Below are 21,304 nucleotides of genomic sequence, written 5' to 3' on the forward strand. Positions count from 1 at the left end.
CCCTGACACTCCCCTCACTCTGCACTGCAGTCGCTGACACTCCCCTCACTCTGCACTGCGCAGTCGCTGACACTCCCCTCACCAAGCACTGCGCAGTCGCTGACACTCCCCTCACTCTGCGCTGCAGTCGCTGACACTCCCCTCACTCTGCACTGCGCAGTCCCTGACACTCCCCTCACCAAGCACTGCGCAGTCGCTGACACTCCCCTCACCGAGCACTGCGCAGTCCCTGACACTCCCCTCACCGAGCACTGCCCAGTCGCTGGCACTCCCCTCACTCTGCACTGCGCAGTCGCTGACACTCCCCTCACTCTGCACTGCGCAGTCGCTGACACTCCCCTCACTCTGCACTGCGCAGTCCCTGACACTCCCCTCACTCTGCACTGCGCAGTCGCTGACACTCCCCTCACCGAGCACTGCGCAGTCGCTGGCACTCCCCTCACTCTGCACTGCGCAGTCGCTGACACTCCCCTCACTCTGCACTGCGCAGTCCCTGACACTCCCCTCACCGAGCACTGCGCAGTCGCTGACACTCCCCTCACCGAGCACTGCGCAGTCGCTGACACTCCCCTCACTCTGCACTGCGCAGTCGCTGACACTCCCCTCACCGAGCACTGCGCAGTCGCTGACACTCCCCTCACCGAGCACTGCGCAGTCGCTGACACTCCCCTCACTCTGCACTGCGCAGTCGCTGACACTCCCCTCACTCTGCACTGCGCAGTCGCTGACACTCCCCTCACTCTGCACTGCGCAGTCGCTGACACTCCCCTCACCGAGCACTGCGCAGTCGCTGACACTCCCCTCACCGAGCACTGCGCAGTCGCTGACACTCCCCTCACTCTGCACTGCGCAGTCCCTGACACTCCCCTCACTGAGCACTGCGCAGTTGCTGACACTCCCCTCATGAGCACTGCACAGTCACTGACACTCCCCTTGCTCTGAGCATTGGGGATCTGTGCAATATCTCACCTTTGGCTTGACTGAACAAGATGCCAGGCTGAACTCTTTGCACATTAGTCAGTGATGGTGTTTTGGCTGTGATTCCCCACCCTCTGGTCGACCACACACACACACACACACACATACACACACACACTCTTGTGGTAGTCAGGGAGGGCAGGAAGGAAGGACTAAGGGTCATGCTCTCCTATGGAGATATGCTCTCTGATGGAGCTGTTGCCCAGTGCCTGTGAATAGTACAAAAAGACTTTAGATCTTCTGCAGAAGATCAATCAAATTTAATCAGCCCTGTGCTGGTGTCTCTTGTTAACAGGTCTGATGATGCACTCTCTCAGCTGTTCTGCATTCAGGAAGGAAACAGACATCAATAATCTGACTTCTCCCAAAACGCTATTCCTAATGTAACTGCAGTGTGTCCACCAGATCAAGTCCAGCTCCGACATCTGGAGTTCTGCAGACATTTTTAATAAGTCAGCACCTACAAGAACATAAGAACATAAGAAATAGGAGCAGGAGTAGGCCATCTAGCCCTTCGAGCCTGCCCCGCCATTCAACAAGATCATGGCTGATCTGAAGCGGATCAGTTCCACTTTCCCGCTTTCTCCCCATAACCCTTAATTCCCCTGTCTATCAGAAACCTATCTACCCATGACTTAAATATATTCAGCGAGGTAGCCTCCACCACTTCAATGAGCAGAGAATTCCAGAGACTCACCACCCTTTGAGTGAAGAAGTTCCTCCTCAACTCTGATCTAAACTGCATCCCCTCCCCCACTTATTTTGAGGCTGTGCCCTCTAGTTCTGCTATCGTTTCTAAGCGGGAGGATTCTCTCTACCTCTACCCTATCTATCCCCTTCATTATCTTACATGTCTCTATAAGATCCCTCCTCAGCCTTCTAAACTCCAACGAGTACAGACCCAGTCTATTCAATCTCTCCTCTTAGGCTAACCCCTCATCTCTGTTATCAGCCTGGTGAACCTTCTCTGCACTCCCTCCAAGGCCAATATATCCTTCCACAAATGTGGTGACCAAAACTGCACACAGTACTCCAGTTGCGGCCTCACCAGTGCCCTGTACAGTTACAGCAAGACCTCCCTGCTTTTATATTCTATCCCCCTCGCTATAAAGGCCAACATTCCATTCACCTTCTTGATCACCTGCTGCACCTGCAGACTGGGTTTTTGCAATTCGTGCACAAGGACCCCCAGGTCCCTCCGCACAGTAGCATGCTGCAGCTTTTCGCCTTTTAAATAATAATCCCTCCTACTATTATTTCTACCAAAGTGGATAACCTCACATTTGCTCACATTATACTCCATCTGCCAAGTCCTCGCCCACTCACTCAGCCTACCCAGATCTCTCTGCAGACTTCCGCGCCTTCCACGCAATATGCTTTTCCACTCTCTTCGTGTCATCAGCAAATTTTGTCACCCTACACTCAGCCCCCTCCTCCAGATCATCTATGTAAATGGTAAACAGTTGAGGCCCCAGCACCGATCCCTGCGGCACTCCACTAGTCACCAACTGCTAACCAGAATAGCACCCATTGATACCAACTCTCTGCTTTCTATTAGACAACTAATCCTCTATCCACACTAACACCTTACCCCCAACTCCGTGCACCCTAACCTTTTGCAGCAACCTTTTGTGAGGCACCTTATCAAACGCCTTTTGGAAATCTAAAAACACCACATCCAACGGTTCTCCTCTGTCTACCGCACTAGTCACATCCTCACAGAAATCCAATAAATTTGTTAAACTCGACTTCCCCTTCACGAATCCGTGCTGTGTCTGCTTGTTCAAACCGTTCTTTTCTAGGTGCCTTGCTATTTCTTCTTTGACGACGGATTCCAGCATTTTTCCAACTATGGACGTTAAACCAACCAGCCTATAATTCCCTGCCTTTTGTGTGCTACCTTTTTTATACAGCGGCATAATATTAGCCGTTTTCCAATCTTCCGGCACTCTGCCAGAGTCCAGCGAATTTTGATAAATAATTGGAGTGGCACAGTAGCACAGTGGTTAGCACTGCTGCTTCACAGCTCCAGGGTCCTGAGTTCGATTCCCAGCTCAGGTCCCTGTCTGTGTGGAGTTTGCACATTCTCCTCGTGTCTGCATGGGTTTCCTCCAGGTACTCCGGTTTCCTCCCACAGTCCAAAGATGTGCGGGTTGGGTTGATTGGCCATGCTAAGAAATTGCCCCTTAGTGTCCTGGGATGTGTAGGTTAGAGGGATTAGTGGGCATAATATGTAGGGATATGGAGATAGGGCCTGGGTAGGATTGTGTTCGGTGCAGACTCAATGGGCCGAAGGGCCTCTTTCTGCGCTGTAGGGTTCTATGATTCTATGTAATTACTAAGGCATCCACTGTCACCTCTGCCATTTCTTTCAGAACCCTGGGATGTATTCCATCCGGTCCCAGGGACTTGTCTACCTTCGGTCCCGTTAGTCTATCAAGCACTACCTCTCTAGTGATGGTAATTGCATTAAGGACCTCATCTCCTACCATCCTTCTATCTTTAATATTTGGCAAGCTAGTTGTGTCCTCCTCCGTGAAGAGCAACACAAGAAACTTATTTAAAGCCTCAGTCATTTCCTCATCACCCACTGCTAAATCCCCCCTCTCATCCTCCAAGGGTCCAACATTCACTCTAGCCAGTCTCCTCCTCTTCATATATTTGTAAAAACTTTTACTATCATTTTTTATATTTAGAGCTAGTTTAGCTTCATACTCTTATCTTTCCTTTCTTTATCGCCTTCTTAGTCATTCTTTGTTGTTTTTTAAATCTTTCCCAATCTTCTAATCGCCCACTATTTTTAGCCACTCTGAACACATCAGTTTTTAATTTAATACTCTCCTTTATTTCCTTCGATAACCACGGCTGGTTATCCCTTCTCCTACAGTCCTTCTTTACCATCGGAATATATTTCTGCTGAGTACCTAAAAAGATCTCCTTAAAAATCCTCCACTGTTCCTCAGCCGTCCTACCAACCAATCTGCGCCCCCAATCTACATTCGCCAATTCCACTCTCATCTTATCATACTCCCCTCTGTTCAAACAGAGGACACAGATTCAGGACCCTACTTTCTTATTCTCTATCTGCATCAGAAATTCAACCATACTATGATCACTCGTCCCAAGAGGATCCCTCACTAGAAGATCCCTAATTCTACCTGCCTCGTTACACAGTACCAGATCTAAGATAGCTCACTCCCTCGTAGGTTCTGTCACATACTGTTCAAGGAAACTATCCCGACAGCATTCCAAGAACTCTTTCTCAAGCCCACCACGTCCGACTTGGGTCATCCACTCAATATGCAGATTAAAATCCCCCATAATTATCGCGTTCCGTTTCTGCACGCATCAATTATTTGTTTGTTTATAGCCCGCCCCACCTCAAAGTTATTATTTGGGGGCCTATAGACCACACCCACCAGTGTCTTTCTCCCCTTACTATTCCTTATCTCCACCCACAATGATTCCACGTTTTGCTCTTTGGAGCCTATATCTTCTCTTACTACCACTCTGATCTTATCCTTTATTAACAGAGCTACCCCACCTCCTTTTTCCTCCTGTCTATCCTTCCTAAACGCCCGATACCCCTGGATATTCAGTTCCCAGTGCCTGTCACCCTGCAACCACGTTTCCATAATGGTCACTAGATCATATCCATTTGTGCTGATTTGCGCCATCAGCTCATTCACTTTGCATGAAGCATTCGGAACATTCAGGTAAAGTGTCTTTATACCAGCCTTTACCTGGACCTTATTTGTAGAAATGCTACTAACCTCTCTCATGCCCCCTACTCCTTTAATTAGTGGAATATCCTCAACATTTACCTGCACATGTACCCTCTACTTTAGATTTTGTAATTTCCCCCACCCCTGCACCTCAAAGAATGACAGTAAATTTACAGGAAAGCAATCTTTTCACAGCTCCATTTAAAGCAGCCTAAACTTGATCTTCCAACATGATACAAAAGTATGGACCATCAATGCTTCAATACAAAGTCTGTGAACTGTGGCTTGTTCAGGCTGCAGTGCTCTGCAAGTAAACAGGAATCACCAATGTTTACAATGGCAGTGACAGCTGCCTCATGTCCCAGAATGCTTCACTGCCATTTTCATTGGCGGCAGAGATATTACAAAATCTAACAGAGAGAAATGTGATAATGACCTCACACAGGAAGACATCTTTGTTTAAGGACAGGTACAGACAGAGACATCAACAAAAAGTCTACACAACTTTCAAGTACCATGGGATCTTTCCAATCCATTCAAAAGACATCACAAAAGTGCAGAGTGTTGCCTGCTTCCCACCCCTACAACTGCCTCTTTCCCAGGGCCCTCCTGGCACATGAGGAGACCTCCCCGATGGCACAGTGCACCCCCCTCCTCCCCGATGGCACCATGCTCTCCCAGTTTTCAACCCATGGTGCAGCGCTCCCCTAGCGTTTGCTCCCCACGCCACCCTCCGATGATGCAGCACTCCCCCAGCGTTCACACCCTCTAACTCCTGGTGGCACTGCGCTCACCCAACACACTCCATGCAGTGACACAGCACTCTCCCCCCCCCACCCCAAAACGACACAGCACTCACCCCTCCCCAACAGCACAATGCTCCCCCAGCACTCTCCCCTCCACCACCCAACAGCACAGCGCTTCCCCAACGCTCTCCCCCTCGAATGCGGAATGCTTCTCCAGCATTCACCGCCCCCCCCCTCCCCCCCCCCGCCCATGACAGTGCTCTCCCAGCACTCCTCCCCCCGATGACACAGCGTTCCCCCAGCATTCGCCCGCCAACAACACTATGCGCTCCCCTTCACGGCGACGCAGCACTCTCCCAGCACTCCACACCCCGCCAGCGCCACGCCCCCACCGATGGCACCATGCTCCCCAGCACTCTCCCCACCGATGGTGCAGCACTCCCCCAGCGCTTGCCCTCCCCTGACAGTGCAGTGCTCTCCCAGTGTTTGCTCTCCCCACCAATAGCATAACGTACTCCCCCAGTGCTCACCCCGCCCCCGACAGCTTAGTATGCCACCAATACTCACACACCCCCACTATCCCAGCGGCGCAGTGCCCCCACAGCACTCACCCCTCCCAAATGCACAGTGTTTCCCCAGCATTCACCTCCCCAATGGCGCAGCACTTCTCCAGTATTTGATCCCCCTCGCCTGCGATGGTACAGTGCTCCCCTAGCATTCGCACTCCCCATGGCACAGCACTCCCCCAGAGTTCACCCCACCTCCCCAAAGGCGCAGCATTCCCCCAGTGTTCGCCCCCCCCCCCCCCGCCGATGTTGCAGTGCTCCTCCAGCGTTCATCCTCCCCATGGCACAGCACTCCCCCAGCATTCGACCCCCCCCCCCACCCCCACCCCACCCGACCCGTGGTGCAGCATTCCTCCAGTATTTGCACCTCCTCCCCAATGGCGCAGCACTCCACCAGGGTTCACCCCGCTATGGCACAGCGATCCTCCAGTGTTCGCACCCTCGATGGTGCAGCGCTCACCCAGCGTTTGCCCCCGCCGATGGCGTAGCAATCCCCCTGCACTTGCCTCCCCCGTTGGAGCAGCATTCCCCCAGCTTTCGCCCCCCACAATGGTGCAGAGCTCCCCAGCATTCGTCCTCCCCGCGACGGCGCAGCGCTCATCGAATACTCTCTGCCCAGTTGTGCAGCGCTCCCCCAGTGCTCTCCCCCCGCCCATGCAGCACTCTCCCTTCCCCAATGGCGCAGCGCTCCCCCAGCACCCTCCCCGCTGATGGCGCAGCACTCCCCCAGCACCCTCCCCGCTGATGGCGCAGCGCTCCCCCAGCACCCTCCCCCCGATGATGCAGCGTTCCCCCAGCACTCTCCCCCCGATGACGCAGTGTTCCCCCAGCACTCTACCCACCCCCGATGAGTCCCGGCACCCCGCTCCCCGATAGCACAGTGCTCTCCCAGCGTTTGCCCGCCCCCCGACAGCGCAGTGCTCTCCCTTCCCCGATGGTGCAGCACTCTCCCAGCACTCCTCCCCCTCCCTCCCGAGGGCGCAGTGCTCCCCAGCGTGCTCCCCTCCCCCCGACAGCACCACACTCGCCACCACCTCTCCACCCTGATGGCACTGTGCTCCCCAGCACTCTCACCCGCAACGGCACAGCACTCCCCTAGTGCTTGCCCCCCTCCACAATGGCGCAGTGCTCCCCCAGTGTTCGCCCTGCCCCCGACAGCGCAGCGCTCCCCCCCAATGCTCACACCGCCCCCAACGGTGGAATGTCCCCCCCGTCCCGATGGCGCACAATTCTCCCAGTACTCCCCCCACCCCGACTGCATGGTGCATCACCAGTACTCGCACCGCTCCCCCCCCTCCAAGGCCTCAGCGACGCAGCGCTCCCTCAGCACTCACCTCCCCGATGGCGCAGCACTCCTCCAGCATTCACCTCCCCCCTCCAATGGTGGAGCGCTCCCCCAGCACTCCCTCAGTAATGACCCCCTGACGGCACAAGCTCTCTCAGTACTGACCCCCTGACAGTCCAACACTCCCTCAGTACTGTCCCCTGACGATGCAGCGCTCCCTCAGCACCGACCCTCTGCTGTCTTACCTCAATGACTGAGGGTGTAAATATATCCATATAAGTGCCATATTTCTTTTTGACACAGATTCATGATAAAGATTAAGCCTGCATGATCAGTTTGCAGCCTTGTGCGCACACACAGTGTGGCGCATCAGCTGGCCTGACAACTTGTTCCTATGTTAGTCCCAAATGCAGCAGCAGATGCCTGGGAACATCACCCTCTGAAGATTCCCCTCCAAGTCACTCACCATCCTGACTTGGAAATGTATCACTATTCCATCACTATCATTGGCTCAAAATCCTGGAACTTCCTCCCTAACAGCATTGTGAGTGTACCTACATCTCAGAGACTGCAGCGGTTCAAGAGGGCATCTGGCCATCACCTTCTTAATGGGGAGACAATGGCCTCGTGGTATCATTAGACTATCAATCCAGAAAATCAGCTAACGTTCTGGACAGCTGGGTTTAAACCCCATCACGGCAGATAGTGATATCTGAATTCAATAAAAAAAATCAAAATCTGCTTATGACCACGAAATCATCGTCAAAAAAACCCATCTGGTTTATTAACGTCTTTCAGAGAAGGAAATCTGCCACTCTTACCTGGTCTGGCCTACAGGCAACTCCACAGCCACAGCAATGTGGTTGACTGTCAACTGCTCCTGGGCAACTGGAGATGGGCAATAGATGCTGATGTGGAGATGCCAGCGTTGGGCTGGGGTAAACACAGTACAAAGTCTCACAACACCAGGTTAACGTCCAACAGGTTTATTTGGTAGCAAAAGCGACTAGCTTTCGGAGTGCTGCCCCTTTGTCAGGTGAGTGGGACTTCTACTCACAAACAGGGCATATAAAGACAAACTCAATTCACAAAATAATGATTGGAATGCAAGTCTTTACAAGCAATCAAGTCTTAAAGGTACAGACAATGTGAGTGGAGATAGCATTAAGCACAGGTTAAAGAGATGTGTATTGTCTCCAGACAGTACAATTAGTGAGATTTTGCAAGCCTAGGCAAGTCATGGGGATTACAGATAGTGTGACATGAACCCAAGATCCCGATTGAGGCCGTCTTCATGTGTGCGGAACTTGGCTGTCAGTCTCTGCTCAGCGACTCTGCACTGTCATGTTGTGAAGGCCGCTTTGGAGAACGCTTACCCGAAGATCAGAGGCCGAATGCCTGTGACCGCTGAAGTGTTCCCCAACAGGAAGAGAACACTCTTGCCTGGCAATTGTCGAGTGGTGTTCATTCATCCGTTGTCGTAGCGTCTGCATGGTCTCCCTAATGTACCATGCCTCGGGTCATCCTTTCCTGCACGTATCAAGTAGATAAAACAAAAATGGTGACAAAAACGGTTGACAAAGGACGAGCCATGGATGTCGTCTATATGGATTTCAGTAAGGCGTTTGACAAAGTCCCTCATGGCAGGTTGGTGAAAAAGGTTAAGGCTCATGGGATACAAGGACAGGTGGCTAGATGGATTGAGAACTGGCTTGGTAACAGGAGACAGAGGGTAGCAGTGGAAGGGTCCTTTTCTAGCTGGAGGTCTGTGACTAGTGGTGTGCCGCAGGGCTCAGTACTGGGGCCTCTGCTATTTGTAATATATATAAATGATTTGGAAGAGGGAGTAACTAGTCTAATCAGCAAGTTTGCAGATGACACGAAGGTGGCTGGACTTGCTGACAGTGATGAGCAGTGTCAGGCAATACAGCAGGATATAGATAGGCTGGTAATTTAGGCAGAGAAATGGCAGACGGAATTTAATCCAGATAAATGCGAGGTGCTGCATTTTGGAAGAAATAATGTAGGGGGGAGTTATACAATAAATGGTAGAACTATTGAGAGTATAGAAACACAGAGGGACATAGATGTGCAAGTTCACAACTCCTTGAAGGTGGCAGCGCAGGTGGAGAAGGTGGCGAAGGCGGCATATGGTATGCTTGCCTTTATAAGAAGGGGTATAGAGTATAAAAGCTGCAGTCTAATGTTGCAGTTGTATAGAACGTTGGTTAGACCGCATTTGGAGTACTGCGTCCAGTTCTGGTCGCCTTACTACCGGAAGGATGTGGAGGCCCTGGAGAGAGTGCAGAGGAGGTTTACCAGGATGCTGCCTGGTACGGAAGGGCTTACTGTGAGGAGAGATTGGGTAAATTGGGGCTGTTCTCCCTGGAAAGACAGAGAATGAGGGGAAATTTAATAGGCGTGTATAAAATTATGAAGGCTATATATAGAGTGAACAGTGGGAAGCTTTTTCCCAGGTTGGATACAAAAATCACGAGGGGCCATGGGCTTAGGGTGAGGGGGGCAAGGTATAATTCGGATGTTAGAGAGAGGTTTTTCACACAGAGGGTTGTGGGAGTCTGGAATGCATTGCCAAGTAGGGTGATGGAGGCAGGCATGCTAGAGTTGTTTAAGGCTTACCTAGATAGGCACATGAGCAGACTAGAGATGGAGGGATACAAAAGAATGTTCTACTTAAGGATCAAGAGCCTCAGGACGTTCCTGGGAATCAAGAGATTCCTATGGGCTGTCCAACATATTTTATGGTTCACCTGTCTTACGTTTGAGCTTCTGGGGATCTTCCGTGAATGTCCGTATAAGCTGTGTATGTTTATTGATGTCTTTTTGTTTACATCCATTGGTGATTCGATCCACCTTGTTGGCCAACGAAGGGCATACACGCGGTGGGTTGTGCAAGGGCTGCTCTTGGATGTTGCTTCGAGAGTTGCCTAGTGCTTCACGTCGTTAGTGTACGCTTCAACTGGACCAACTGACAGGCAACACGACAGCTCAGTGACTATCACTGTCTGCTGTGCAGAAAAATAGACCTGGGTCAGATCTCCGACTTGGGTCGGTGTCTGTGGGAGTTTGCACATTCTCCCCACGCTTGAGTGGGTTTTCTCCGGATGCTCCGGTTTCCTCCCACACCCCAAAAACTTGCTTTTAGGCTGATTGGTGTTAACAAATTGTCACTAAATTAGACCTTCCTTAATCTGGCGCACATGTAATTCTCTAAATTTGCACACCTTTATTGTGGAGTGCAAGAGGCGTAGACAAAAGTCGTAGGTAGAAGGATTAGAATGAGGCACTCACTGAATGTTAAAATGGGTGGCGCGGGTTCGTTGGGCCGAAGGGCCTGTTTCCTGTGCTGTGTTGTTCTTTGTATAACACTGGCCAAGTTGCAACAGCATATACTGTGTACCTGGTGGATGGTGTTCTCAAGTGAGATGAGGACATCCGTGTCAATAATCCGGCACATCTTGCAGAGATTGCTGTGGCAGGGTTGTGTGGTGTCGTGGTCACTGTTCTCCTGAAGGCTAGGTAGTTTGCTACCGACAATGGTCTGTTTGAAGTTGTACAGTTGTTTGAAGGCAAGAAGTGGGGGTGTGGGAATGTCCTTGGCGTGATGTTCATCTTCATCAATGACATGTTGAAGGCTCCGGTGTGTGGCTCTGACACCACAGCAACCACTGCAATACATACCAGATCATCGACACGGAAGCCATCATCTCACATGTGAACACCAGGTAGACAGTACATACTCTTCCAACTCGGCCAACATTGTCTGGCTGATACACTGCAGGAAAGAATGTCTCGAGGCATGGTACATTGGGGAAACCGTGCATGCGCTACGACAACAGATGAATGAACACCACTCGACAATCACCAGGCAAGAGTGTTCTCTTCCTGTTAGGGAACACTTCAGTGGTCACGGGCATTCGGCCTCTGATCTTCGGGTAAGCATTCTCCAAGGCAGCCTTCATGACACACGACAATGCAGAGTCGCTGAGCAGAAACTGATAGCCAAGTTTCACACACAAGGATGGCCTCAACCGGGATCCTGTGTTTATGTCACACTATCTGTAACCCCCACTATTTGGGCTTGCAAAACTTCTCCAACTGTCCTGTCTGGAGACAATACAGGTCGTGCTTAATGTGCTTAATCTGTGCTTAATGCTCTCTCCACTCACATCGTCTGTACCTTCAAGATTTAATTACCTGTAAAGACTCACATTCCAACCATTATTCTGTAAATTGAATGTGTGTCTTTATATCCCCTGTTTGTGAATAGAATTCCCACTCACCTGACAAAGGGGGCCCACTGCAAAAGCTTTTGCTACCAAATAAACCTGATGGACTTTAACCTGGTGAAGGAATAGGACCTATCAAATGTGACGGTGGGAAAGTTTGTATAGAACCAGTAGAAATAGCAGAGGTACTCAATGAATACTTTACGTCAGTATTCACAGTGGAAAAGGATCTTGGTGGTTGTAGTGAAGACTTGCAGTGGACTGAAAAGCTTCAGTATGTTGACATTAAGAAAGAGGATTTTGTGGAGCTTTTGAAAAGCATCAAGTTAGATAAGTCGCTGGGACCAGATGGGATACACCCCAGGTTACTGTGGGAGGTGAAGGAAGAGATTGTAGAGCCTCTGGCGATGATCTTTGCGTCACCAATGGAGACGGGAGAGGTTCTGGAGGATTGCAGATGGGATTCCTTTATTCAAGAAAGAAGAGATAGCCCAGGAAATTATCGACCAGTGAGCCTAACCTCAGTGGTTGGTAAATTGATGAAGAAAATCATGAGATACAGGATTTATGAACATTTGGAGAGGTAGAGTATGATCAAAAATAGTCAGCACGGCTTTGTGAAGAGCAGATCGTGATAAGGGCGTACGATAAGGTCCCCCATGCAAGGCTTATTGAGAAAGTGAGGGTGCATGGGATCCAAGGGGACATTGCTTTGTGGATCCACAACTGGCTTGCCCATAGAAGGCAAAGAGTGGTTGTAGATAGGTCTTTTTCTGCATGAGGTCGGTCACCAGTGGAGTGCCCCAGGGATCTGTTCTGGGACCCTTGCTGTTTGTGATTTTTATAAGTGACCTGGATGAGGAAGTGGAGGGATGGGTTGGTAAGTTTGTCGATGACACAAACGTTGGAGATGTTGTGGATAGTTTGGAGGGATGTCAGAAGTTGCAACGAGACATAGATAGGATGCAAGATTGGGCAGAGAAGTGGCAGATGGACTTCAACCCAGATAAGTGCGTGGTGATTCATTTTGGCAGGTCAAATAGGATGACGGAATATAATATTAAGGGTAAGACTCTCGGCAGTGTGGAAGATCAGAAGGATCTTGAAGTCCGGGTTCATAGGACGCTCAAATCAGCTTCACGGGTAGAGGATGTGGTTAAGAAGGCGTATGGTGTACTGGCCTTCATCAATCGAGGAATTCAGCTTAGGAGTCAGGAGATAATGCTGCAGCTACATAAGGCCCTGGTCAGACCCCACTTGTGTTCAGTTCTGGTCGCCCCATTACAGGAAGGATGTGGAAGCCATAGAAAGGGTGCAGAGGAGATTTACAAGGATGTTGCCTGGATTGGGTGGCATGCCTTATGAGGATAGGTTGAGAGAACTTGGTCTTTTCTCCTTAGAGAGACGAAGGATGAGCGGTGACCTGATAGTGTATAAGATGTTGAGGGGTATTGATCGAGTGGATTTTCAGAGGCTTTTTCCCAGGTTTAAGGTGCAAGATTTAAAGGAGATGTACGAGGCAAGTTTTTTTTTAAACACAGAGGTGGTGGGTTCCTGGAACTCACTGCCGGGGGAGGTAGTGGAAGCAGATATGATAGTGACTTTTAAGGGGCGTCTGACCAAATACATGAATAGGATGGGAATGGAAGGATATGGCCTCAGAAAGGTAGGGAGTTTTAGATCAATCGAGCAGCATGGTCGGTGCAGGCTTGGAGGACCAAAGGGCCTGTACCCGTGCTGTAATTTTCTTAGGTCATAACATTCACCAGCCTCATGATAAATACTCTTAAGCCCTTCACCCTAAACCTGAACCAAAGCATTGAAGGCTGCTGCCAGATATACATGATCACAGTTCTCAAATACTCGAAGATTATCATTCAGATTAATTCCAGCTAACAAGAGTAGCTCAAGTCCATAGCTCACTGACATGTTGAAAAAACATCCATGCTGGGAATCATGAGAGCACTGTACCCCAAAACCATGCCCAGAATCCTTATTAAATCCTGGTTATTAATCCAATCCTTCCTATATACCCAGAAGGCAGGCTCAAATGGTCAAAGACCAGATATCTGCATAGCTTCAAACCCTTCCATTTTCAGACTGCAGCCTTGTGTCGCACTCTCCCTCCCTAACCTGTAGAAAAGGAGGGTGGGATAATTCGACAAAATATGGAAAGTGGGCAGAAGAGAGGAGAGGGGGCAATGGACCATGGAGGGTCAATGGCACTCTGGGTCAACTTTCAAGAATTTTCATCAAGTCCCCTGTCCACCTCCAAAGGATATACTAACAATACAATCCTTGGATGCGAGTCAAAAATGCATTATAGTTCACCCTCATTAACACTGCTCACCGCTTCATCCTCACTGATACCTGATTCCCACCATCATTTTGCACGCAATCTGAAATCAAAAGTTGCATTCTAAAATTAAACAGATAGTACATAGAACATTACAGTGCAGAACAGGCCCTTCGGCCCACGATGTTGCGCCGACCAGTTAAAAAAAAAACAACAACGATGACCCACTAACCTAAACCAATCCCTTTTCGTCCATAAACCTGTCCACAGACCTTTTAAACGCCCCCAAACTAGGCGCATTTACAACTGCAGCAGGCAGGGCATTCCAATCCCTCACCACCCTCTGGGTAATAGAAACCTACCCCTGACATCTGTCCTATAACTACCCCCCCTTAGTTTAAAGCCATGCCCCCTCGTGCTAGATTTTTCCATCAGAGGAAAAAGGCTATCACTATCCACCCTATCTAAACCTCTAATCATCTTATATGTTTCAATAAGATCCCCTCTTAGCCGCCTTCTTTCCAGCGAAAACAACCCCAAATCCCTCAGCCTCTCCTCATAGGATCTCCCCTCCATACCAGGCAACATCCTGGTAAACCTCCTCTGCACCCTCTCCAAAGCCTCCACATCCTTCCTGTAATGTGGGGACCAGAACTGCACACAATACTCCAAGTGCGGCCGCACCAGAGTTGTGTACAGTTGCAACATAACGCTACGACTCCTAAATTCAATCCCCCTACCAATAAACGCCAAGACACTGTATGCCTTCTTAACAACCTTATCTACTTGATTCCCCACTTTCAGGGATCTATGTACACATACACCTAGATCCCTCTGCTCCTCCACACTATTCAAAGTCTTCCCGTTAGCCCTATACTCAACACCTCTGTTATTCCTACCAAAGTGAATTACCTCACATTTCTCTGCATTAAACTCCATCCGCCACCTCTCGGCCCAGCTCTGCAACCTGTCTAAGTCTTCCTGCAAACTATGACACCCTTCCTCACTATCTACCACACCTCCGACTTTGGTGTCATCAGCAAATTTACTGATCCACCCAACTATACCCTCATCCAGATCATTAATAAAAATCACAAACAGCAGTGGCCCCAACACAGATCCCTGAGGCACACCACTTGTAACTGAACTCCATGATGAATATTTACCGTCAACCACTACCCTCTGTCTCCTATCCGCTAGCCAATTCCTAATCCAGTTCCCTAGATCACCCCCAATCCCATACATCTGCATTTTGTGCAGAAGCCTACCATGGTGAACCTTATCAAACGCCTTACTAAAATCCATATACACCACGTCCACTGCCTTACCCCCATCCACCTCTTTGGTCACTTTCTCAAAAAACTCAATAAGGTTAGTAAGGCACGACCTACCCGCCACAAAACCATGCTGACTATCTCCAATCAACTCATTACTCTCCAAATAACTATAAATCCTATCCCTAATAATTTTTTCCAAAACCTTGCCCACAACAGAAGTGAGACTCACCGGTCTATAATTCCCGGGGAAGTCTCTGTTCCCCTTCTTAAACAATGGGACAACATTCGCTAACCTCCAATCATCTGGTACTATACCAGAGGCCAACGACGACCTGAAGATCAGAGCCAGAGCCAGAGTAGAAGACAGAAGATCAAATGACAACCTGCACTTATACAGCACCTCAATGTGAAGTATCTCATGGTATCCCTTAGTGCGACTGTACTGGCGCTATGGAGAGATTTCCTGACAGATTACACCTTGCACAACATTGACACACTGCTTGATGTGACTGTCTGCTGACAGAGCTGTTAATCCGCTGACAGTAAAAGCTGTTGTTGCTAATACTGAGGGTGCAGGGAGGGAATTGTCATAGAAATATAAAAACCAATTTACAGTCTCCAAATGCTACAGGAATCAGGGTCTCAAAAATAGGTCAGCTATTGTTCACCTTCAATGTTACTAATACAGTGCGACTGAGATCAAAAAAGTCCTTTCTATAAAAAAAGCTCAGAGCAAATCGAGATGTTCAAACGCAGGGCTGTAATCCCAAGTTGAGAAGACACAGACCGCAACCCTTCCCCTCCTCCCTCCCTTCCCCTTCCCTCCCCCGCCCTTCCCCTTCTGCCACCACCCCTCCCCCTCCCCTCCATCCAGCACCCCTACCCCACCCCATCCATCACCTTGCTCCCGTCTCCCATCCATCACCTTCCCCTCATCCCCCTCCCCTTCGCACCTCCCCCCTTCTCCTCACCACCCTCCTCTTCCCCCTCCTCCACTCCCCTTCTCTCCTCCTCCCCAATTCACCCACTCCTACCCCCCTCCTCCTCCCTCCCTCCTACCCCCTCCTCCTCCCCCTTCACCCCCCCTACTCTCCCCCATCACCCCCTTCCTCACCCCCCCCACCTCCACTCTCCCCCCAACCCCAGTTCCCCACCCCCTCACCCCCCTCCCCTTTACCCCCCTCCCCTACCCCTTCCCCTCACCCCCTCCCCTCCCCTTCCCCTCTACCCCCCTCCCCTTCCCCTCTACCCCCCTCCCCTTCCCCCCTCCCCTCCCCCCACATCCCCTCCCCTCCCCCCCTCCCCTTCTCCCCACCCCCTCCCCTTCTCCCCTCCCCCCACCCCCCTCACCTCCCCCACCCCTCCCCTTCCCCCCACCCCCTCCCCTTCTCCCCACCCCCCTCCCCCCTTCTCCCCACCCCCCTCCCCCCTTCTCCCCACCCCCCTCCCCCCTTCTCCCCTCCCCCCTCCCCTTCTCCCCACCCCCCCTCCCCTTCTCCCCACCCCTCCCCCTCTCCCCTCCCCCCCCATTTCCCCCCTCCCCCTTCCCCCCCTCCTCCCCTCCCCCCTCCCCCTTCCCCCCCTCCCCCTTCCCCCCCTCCTCCCCTCCCTTTCCCCCCCCTCCCCCTCACCTCCCCCTCCCCTTCCCCTTCCCCCCTCTCCTCTCTTCCCCCCTCCCCCCCTCCCCCTCCCCTTCCCCCCCTCTCCTCCTTCCCCCCCTCCCCCCTCCCCTCTCCCTCCCCTCTCCTCTCTTCCCCCCCTCCCCCCTCTCCCTCTCCCCCCTCCCCCCCTCCCCCCTCTCCTCTCCCCCCCTCTTCCCCTCCCCTCCCCCCCTCTCCCCTCCCCCTCCCCCCCTCCCCCCCCCTTCCCCCCTCCCCTCCCCCCCCTTCCCCCTCCTCCCCCCCCTCCCCCCCCTTCCCCCTCCTCCCCCCCCTCCCCCCCCCTTCCCCCTCCTCCCCCCCCTCCCCTCCCCCCCTTCCCCTCCCCCTTCCCCTCCCCCTCCCCCCTCCCTCCCCCCCTCTCCCCTCCCCCCCTCTCCCCTTCCCCCATCCCCCCTTCCCCCCCTCCCCCCCCTCCCCCCTCCCCCCCCTTCCCCTCCCCCCCTTCCCCCCTCTCCCCCTCTCTCCCCTCCCCCCCCTTCCCCTCCCCTCCTTCCCCCCCTCTCCCCTTCCCCCCTCTCCCCCTCTCTCCCCTCCCCCCCTCTCTCCCCTTCCCCTCCCCTCCCCCCCCTCCCCTCCCCTCTTTCCCCTCCCCCCCTCTCTTTCCCCTCCCCCCCTCCCCTCCCCTCTTTCCCCTCCCCTCCCCCCCCTCCCCTCCCCTCTTTCCCCTCCCCCCCCTCCCCTCCCCTCTTTCCCCTCCCCCCCTCCCCTCCCCTCTTTCCCCTCCCCCCCTCCCCTCCCCTCTTTCCCCTCCCCCCCTCCCCTCCCCTCTTTCCCCTCCCCTCTTTCCCCTCCCCCCCTCCCCTCCCCCCCTCTTTCCCCTCCCCCCTCCTCCCCTCCCCTCCCCCCTCCCCTCTTGCCCCTCCCCCCTCCCCCCTCTTGCCCCTCCCCCCTCCCCCCTCTTGCCCCTCCCCCCTCCCCCCTCTTGCCCCTCCCCCCTCCCCCCTCTTGCCCCTCCCCCCTCCCCCCCTCTTTCCCCTCCCCCCCTCCTCCCCCCCCCCCTCTTTCCCCTCCCCCCCTCCCCCCCCCTCCCCCCCCTCCCCCCCCTCTTTCCCCTCCCCTCTTTCCCCTCCCCCCCCCTCTTTCCCCCTCCCCCCTCCCCCCTCTTTCCCCTCCCCCCCTCCCCCCCTCCCCCCTCTTTCCCCTCCCCCCTCTTTCCCCTCCCCCCCTCCCCCCTCTTTCCCCTCCCCCCCTCCCCCCTCTTTCCCCTCCCCCCCTCCCCCCTCTTTCCCCTCCCCCCCTCTTTCCCCTCCCCCCCTCTTTCCCCTCCCCTCTGTTTCCCCTCCTCCTCCCCTCCCCCTTTCCCTCTCCCCTTTCCCTCTGCTATCCCGCCTTCCCCCTCCCCCTTTCCCTCTTCCCTTTCTAGCCTATATATATATGTATTTATATGGATATATTCACGGTTGTGGATATATTTGTCTCACCAATTTCCTGCCACCGCCTCTCTAATCTGCGCAGCCGCAATACGACTTCCGCACACGCCCAACTGCGCCTGCTCCGCTCCATCACATGCGCACAACGAACAGCTGACTCCGCCTCTTCCTACGTGCCCCGCTCCTCACAGCCAATCCCCGCCCCATACAGCCAAGCCCCGCCCCTCACAGCCAAGCCCGCTCCTCACAGCCAATCCCCGCCCCACACAGCCAATCCCCGCCCCACACAGCCAAGCCCCGCCTCTCGTAGCCAAGCCCCTCCTCTTGTCTCGTCAGAATGAGCAGAATCTGAGTGGGCAGAGCTTGAATCCCAAACACTAATGCCTGTGGTGAAGGGATGTATCCTGTGTCCCAAACATTGAAACTTGTAGTAACTCAGTACTACCGGTCCTACCTCTATCCCAACCCTGTTGACCATCGTAGACTCAATCACCGAATGGTTTACTTCTATGCTGTAAATCTTTATAAATCTATGAAAGAAAACGCATAAGGAACCTACAAAAAATTTATTTAAATTGCTGTTCATTGTGAAAGTTTGTTAGTCATCCTTGTCCAGATGCAAGTGATCTAAACAGCTGAAAGAATCAAAAGATGAAAATAGCAGAGGCATTGGTCACAATCTTTCAATTCACCTGAGATACAGAATTGCCAGAAACACTTCTGTTACTAAATGTTATGTTGTGGAGATGCTGGTGTTGGACTGAGGTAAGAACAGTAAGAAGTCTCACAACATTAGGTTTATTTGGTAGCAAAACGCACTAGCTTTCGGAGCGCTGCCCCTTCATCCCGACCAACATTGTCCACCTGATACACTGCAGGAAAGGATGTCCCGAGGCATGGTACATTGGGGAGACCATGCAGACACTGTGACAACGGATGAATGAACACTGCTCGACAATCACCAGACAAGACTGCTCCCTTCCTGTTGGCGAACACTTCAGTGGTTACGGGCATTTGGCCTCTGATCTTTGGGTAAGCATTCTGCAAAGCGGCCTTCACGACACACGACAACGCAGAGTTGCTGAGCAGAGACCGATAGCCAAGTTCCGCGCACATGAGGACGGCCTCAACCGGGATCTTGGGTTCATGTCACACTACCTGTAAAACCGGAGTAGGCCCCAGTGACACTTGGGAAGGGTTTTTTTTCCTTTAAAAGGTACTTACCTTAGAGGATTCGACCTCATTGTTTCCAGAAAAGCAGTTGGAGTGTGATTCTGTGCAGAGAGCTTGTAGGTAAGAGGGATTTTTACCTTTTTTCAGAGTTTTTTTTCTAAACTGGGAGTGTGAAACTGGAAGTAGGCTCCAGTGACACCCGGGAAGGTTTTTTCCCCCAATAAATTTGAACGAGAGCAAACCTGAGACTCTACACTTCTAGAGTCTCCCACCCTCCCCGCTCCTCTAACCTAAAAAAATGACTTGGAGTGAGAGCAGGTAAGCTTTCTTTTTTTTCGCTTATTCCTCTATTCTAAGAGGGTGAGGGAATATCAGGCAAGATCTTTCTCTTTATCCAGAGGAAATGGCAGTAAAAGCAGTGCAATGTTCCTCCTGCAGGCTGTTTCAGGTGAGGGATGCCGTTCGTGTCCCTGCTGATTTCACCTGTGGGAAGTGCACCCATCTCCAGCTCCTTAAAAACTGCATTAGGGAACTGGAGCTGGATGAACTTCGCATCATTCAGGAGGCGGAGGTGATCATAGATAAAAGCTTCAGGGATTTGAAGACTCTGAAAAATGAAAATAGATGGGTGACAGTCAGAGGGGCTGGGAGGAAGCAACTAGTGCAGCAATTCCCTATGGTTGTTCCCCTCAGCAACAAGTATTCTGCATTGGATACTGTTGATGGGGATGACCAGTGGTAAGCCAGAGTAACTGGATTTCGAGCATTGAATCCATCCCTGTGCCTCAGAAGGTAAGGGAGGAGAGCAGGAACGCAATAGTAATTGGGGACGCGATGGTTAGAGGGACAGATACGAGGTTCTGCGGCAGCAAAAGAGACTCACGGATGGTATGTTGCCTTCCGAGTGCAAGAGTCCGTGATGTCTTGGACTGTGTTTGCAAGATCCTTAAGGGTCGTAGTGCACATCAGTACCAACGATGTAGGTAGAAGAAGGGATGGGGATTTAAAACAGGAATGTAGGGAGGTAGGATGGAAGCCAAGAACTAGGACAAAGCATGTTGTCATCTCTGGTTTGTTGCCAGTGCCACGTGCTAGTGAGCCGAGGAACAGGGGGAGAGTGCAGATTAACATGTGGCTGCAGGGATGGTGCAGGTGAGAGGGTTTCATTTACCTGGATAATTGGAGCACATTCTGGGGAAGGTGGTACCTGTACAAACAGGATGGTTTGCACCTGAACCAGAGAGGTTCTGGGAGAGAAATTTGCGTCGGCTCTTCGGGGAGGGGATTTAAACTAATTTGTCAGGGTGATGGGAAAATGAGATGTAGACCAAAAGCCAGTGTTGAGGGACATGAGGTACTGAGGAAGGTACTAAGGTCAGAGGAGTGTACAGGCAGACAGGTTGGTGGGTTGAAGTGTATCTACTTCAATGCAAGCAGCATCCAGGATAAGGTAGGTGAACTTGGAGCATGGGATTATGATGTTGTGGCCATTACGGAGACATGATTAGAACACGGACAAGAATGGTTCTTGGCAGTTCCGGGGTATAGATGTTTCAATAAGAGTAGAGAAGGTGGTAAAAGAGGTGGAGGAGTAGCATTGTTAATCAAGGATAGTATAACGGCTGCAGAAAGGCAGTTCGAGGACGACCTGCCGACTGAGGTAATATGGGCTGAAGTTAGAAATAGGAAAGGAGCGGTCACAGCGGTTACTGTGCACAGTTCTGGTCGCCTCACTATAGGAAAGACATAGAAGCTATTGAAAGGGTACAGAGGAGATTTACAAGGATGTTGCCTGGACTGGGAGGCATGCCTTATGAAGTTAGGTTGAGGGAGCTGGGACTCTTTTCCCTGGAGAGACGAAGGTTGAGAGGCGACCTGATAGAAGTTTATAAAATGTTGAGAGGAATAGATAGGGTGGACTCTCAGAGGCTATTTCCCCGGGTTGAAATGGTCGCTACGAGAGGACACAGGTTTAAG

General features: G+C 52.0%; 1 protein-coding gene across 1 annotated transcript in view; it reads right to left on the bottom strand.

The window, feature by feature from the left end:
• The window catches only part of madd (MAP-kinase activating death domain), a 241,808-nt gene extending 226,369 nt beyond the window's left edge, over nucleotides 1–15,439 (bottom strand). Inside the window, 1 exon segment of the mRNA XM_080190554.1 lies at nucleotides 15,353–15,439. The gene's annotated coding sequence lies outside the window, so the exon portion shown is untranslated.
• Between the last annotated feature and the right edge of the window lie 5,865 nt (nucleotides 15,440–21,304).

This window comes from Carcharhinus amblyrhynchos, chromosome 6, assembly GCF_965287045.1.
Source record: "Carcharhinus amblyrhynchos chromosome 6, sCarAmb.v2.hapA, whole genome shotgun sequence".
In the NCBI taxonomy this organism is placed as follows: domain Eukaryota; kingdom Metazoa; phylum Chordata; class Chondrichthyes; order Carcharhiniformes; family Carcharhinidae; genus Carcharhinus; species Carcharhinus amblyrhynchos.